The sequence below is a fragment of the Mus caroli genome, unplaced genomic scaffold, assembly GCF_978045245.1.
Source record: "Mus caroli unplaced genomic scaffold, Mus_caroli_1 scaffold_2, whole genome shotgun sequence".
NCBI lineage: Eukaryota > Metazoa > Chordata > Mammalia > Rodentia > Muridae > Mus > Mus caroli.
In genome coordinates this window covers 61,064,836-61,069,358 of record NW_028227257.1, presented here as the reverse complement: position 1 = coordinate 61,069,358, position 4,523 = coordinate 61,064,836, and positions in this window count along the sequence as shown.

The window sequence follows — 4,523 nt, the reverse complement described above, 5'->3', positions numbered from 1 at the left end:
AACACCACACCTATGTGGGGGGAGGGGCGGGGGTGTGTGAGGTTCAGCCGTGGTTGGGGGCTTGAACCCTGGCAGTCACTGCCATGTCACTGGGCATAAGCCATCCCTGCCCATCTGAGAGCCTGTGGCAGAGTTTCCAAGCTCCTTCCTAGTGGCCATTAGCTGAGGCATACCACTCCAGTCACCCCTCTCCAAGGCTCAAGCCACTTAGAGGTGCCAAGAGAGACTTGAAGAGATTGCACAGATCTCCTGTGTGCCAAACACTGCGGGTCCGTACACATTTAATACTGTTGGGATGCTTCTCAAATGCTCTACACAACACTTCATTTGCCCAACACACTGCCTTGTGCTGTTAACAGCATTCACAGGCCAGGAGGTTGACAGCAAAGCTGGAGTTCCCCAGTTCTAAGGCTCATGGTAGGACTGGATCTGAACCCTGGTAGGGTGGCCCAAAGGTCCCATGTTCCAGGAAAGGTTAAGCAAGCTTGCCAGCTGTGCATCTCTACCTTCCCGCCCAACAGGCTAGCCCTCTGTCTGTGGTGCCTGTTTCTGTACCTGCTGTGTTGGACCACATTTTTTCTTATCACTCAGCTAAGCTCTGAACCTTAGCTGGCCCAGGTGGCTGGCACACCCTGCTCCACACCCTGGGTTTGCCAACAGGACCCTGAGCACATAGCATCCTTTCTTTTGTTTGTGTGTCCGTCTCCCTGCTAGGTTGTGAGCTCCTGGAGTCACAGGTGGCATCGAGTCATTTCCGTCTCTAGCATGCCATGTTCCCTCAACTACCTTGGTTAATGGCAGTTACCCATCGAGGGCTGAGTACACACGGGGGTGGAGTTTGTTCCTTTTGTCTCATTTCAGGGGCCATGGGATTTTTCTCACTTAACCCTCTATTCTGACAGCCATTTACCCACACTGAGGCTCGAAAAAGACATCATCTTGATTCTTTGTAAAGTACAGGTTGGTGTAATTAATGATTCAAAGACTATCCAATTTCTAGGAGGGGTGGTCAACACAGCAGGTGCCTAGCAAGTGTTCGTTTGAAACGAGCAGCCTGTCTGGGAGTGGTAGATGTATGTGCCTAGCAGGCAAACCGCCTGTATTAATCAGCCCACCTGCTGACTGGCTAGAGGAGGAGGAATCTCGCAGCAGCCACCAGGGGTCGCACTTAACATTTGCTCCTCAAACCTGCTCCTTATCTCTGGATCTCTGTTCTCGGTTTCATGCCACCTGAATAATGCTTTGTCATGCCTTCCTGATTCCCTGCTTGGCACCAGCAATTGCCGATGCCTCAGGTGTTGTTTCGCCTCAAGAAAAGCACCTTTGCCCCATGCAGCACTTGTCTCAAAAAACTTAACAAGTTTGTTAAGCCTTAAGCTTAAGCTCACTGTAGCTCTCGGTGAACCTTGCCCCGTGTCTGCCCTGGATTGTTTGGCGATCCTTAGAGCAGGGCCTGGTACTTACCCCAGTTGTGTATATGAAGTACTCAGCAAACAGCAGCTGTAAAGAGGCTGCTAGAGCTGTGCGAAGTGAGAAGCTGGAGACAGCTCGGGTGTGGAGTGCTTGGCCAGCATGCATAGCTCTGGATTTGGTTCCCAACACTGGGGAAGAAAAAGAGAAAGTAGGTCAGTGAGTTTGGTCAGCAGGTAAAAGTGATAGTTCCACAAGTCTGATGACCTGGGACCAATAACGTTTGATCCTGGGACCTCACTGCAAAGTAGAAGAGCCAGGCATGGTGGCACACTTTTACCCCCAGCACTTGTGAATCAGACAGTTGTCTGATCTACATCTCGAGTTCTGCGGCAAGTTGGGCTACACAGTGAGACCCTGACTCAAAGAATTAAATAAATAAAAAGTGGAAGAGAGAACCATCCGCAAGTAGTCCTTGTCTTCCTGAACTCTGTGGTTGGTGTGTTTATATCACACACACAATAGTAAGACAGTGCTATGATTTATCTTTCTTTATGTGTAGGTGTCTATATCTGTGCATGGGTATGTGTGAAGGCGGGAGGCATCAGAAATCCTGTATGCTGGAACTCCAGGCTGTTATGAGCTGCCTGACGTGCTAGGAGTTAAACTTGGGTCCTCTGGAAGAGCAGCAAGTACACTAGCCGCGCAGCCAACTGTCCAGCCACACAGCCAACTGTCCAACCCCATTTTTTAAAAAGGGGTTATAGATATGGTTGGATGTGTGTTTAATCCCAGCACTTAGGAATCAGAGTCAGGCAGATCTCTGAGTTTGAGGCCAGCCTGGTCCACATGGTAAGTTCAAGGCCTGGGCTGGCGAGATGGCTCAATGCATAAGAGCACTGACTGCTCTTCTGAAGGTCCTGAGTTCAAATCCCAGCAACCACATGGTGGCTCACAACCATCTGTAATGAGATCTGATGCCCTCTTCTGGTGTTTCTGAAGATAGCTATAGTGTACTTATTTATAATAATAAATAAATCTTTGGGCAGGAGAGAGCAGGGACCAAGCAAGCAGAGGTCCTAAAATTCAATTCCCAACAACCACATGAAGGCTCACAACCATCTGTACAGCTACAGTGTTACATAAAATAAATAAGCAAATCTTTAAAAAAAGAAGTTTCAGGCCAACCAGTGAGACTTTGTCTCAATTTTTTTAAAAAAAGGATTTATTTATTATTATATGTAAGTCCATTGTAGCTGTCTTCAGACACTCCAGAAGAGGGCGTCAGATCTCATTACAGATGGTTGTGAGCCACCATGTGGTTGCTGGGATTTGAACTCAGGACCTTTGGAAGAGCAGTAGGTGCTTTTACCCGCTGAGCCATCTCTCCAACGCTCCCCCATTGTCTCAAATTTTAAAACTAAAAAAAAAGGGGGTAGAGAGAAATTTCAGTATGTCTCTGGGTAAAAGCACCTGCCTGAGCTCAATGCCCAGGACACACACACACACACACACACTGTAGTTTGTTTGTTTGTTTGTTTGTTTGTTTTTAAAGAATAGCCTGGAGGCTGGGCAGTGGTGCTACAACACACCTTTAATTCCAGCACTCAGGAGGCAGAAGCACACAGATGTCTAAGTTCAAGGCAAGCCTACTCTACAGAATGATTCCAGGATAGCCAGGGCTACACACAGAAACCATGCCTCAAAAATAAATAAAGATTAACCTGGAAAAAATAGAAAGACTCTTGTCTCCTAAAAGAAAAACTAAGCAAGAAATGGCTTCATAGGCTGGAGAGATGGCTCAGTAGTTAGGAGCCCTGACTGCTCTTCCAGAAGTCCTGAGTTCAATTCCCAGTAAACACTTGGTGGCTCACAACCATCTGTAATGGAATCTGATGCCCTTTTCTGGTGTGCCTGAAGACAGCTACAGTGTGCTCACATACATAAAATAAATCTTTTAAAAAAGAAAGGAAGGAAGGAAGGAAGGAAGGAAGGAAGGAAGGAAGGAAGGAAGGAAAAAGAGAGAGAGAGAGAGAGGAAGGAAGGAAGGAAGGAAGGAAGGAAGGAAGGAAGGAAGGAAGGAAGGGCTTCACATACTAGGTATTAAGTAGAAGAGTGAAGGTTTTAAAGAGATGCTTGGGTTTAAGTTCGTTAGGGTTTAGTTCTTTATGCAAGTGTGCAGGTGCACATGTGTGTGGTTTTGGAAGCCAGAGAACAGTCTTGGGTTCCCTTCTTCAGGTGCCATCTATTTTTTCATTTGAGATCAGCTCCTTCCCTGGCCTAGAGCTCACCAATTCGGCTGGTTGTCAGGCCAGTGGTCCCTAGGATTCTACCTGCCTCTGTCTCCCCTGCTAAGAATTCAGGCAAGCACCACCATCCCGAGCCTGTTCACATAGGTTCTGGGGATTAGGTTCTATTCCTTGAACCGAGCTGTTTCTCCAGCCTTGCTTTGGTTTTCCTAAGGCAGGCTCTCATTCTGAAACATGGGCCTGGGGCAGGATGTGGTGACCCATCCTTTAATCCCAGTCCTAGGGAATCAGAGACAGGTGGGTTTCTGTGAGTTTGAGACAAGCCTGTTTTACAATAGTGAGTTCCAGGACAGCCAGAGCTACATAACAGAAAAGTCCTTTTTTTCCCCCCCCAACATATTTTTATAGATTATTTGGGAATTTCAATATCATCTCTTCTCAGTTCTCACAGGTCTGCTCCCCAACCCTCGTGACCCCACCCCCACAAAAAAATGAAGAAGAAAAAATTCTATTTGTGTTGCCTATATCCTACTCACGGGAGCATGGTCAAATTTCCAGTGCCAGCCCCTTAAAGGAAACTGAGTCCTCCCTACCTGCACCCCTGCCGGAAGCCATTAACTGTAGAGAGCTACACTTCAGAATTCCTATCACAACTTTTAAGAGTGAGAGAGCCTGTCTTTAGAAAGGAGGGAAGGAAGGAAGGAAGGAAGGAAGGAAGGAAGGAAGGAAGGAAGGAAGGAAGGAAGGAAGGAAGGAAGGAAGGACACTCCGGGCTACAGAGGGAGTTCAAACCCAGCCTGATAACTAAATGCGACCCTACTTCAAAATAAAAGGTAAGCAAGGGACAGAAACTAGATGTAGCCC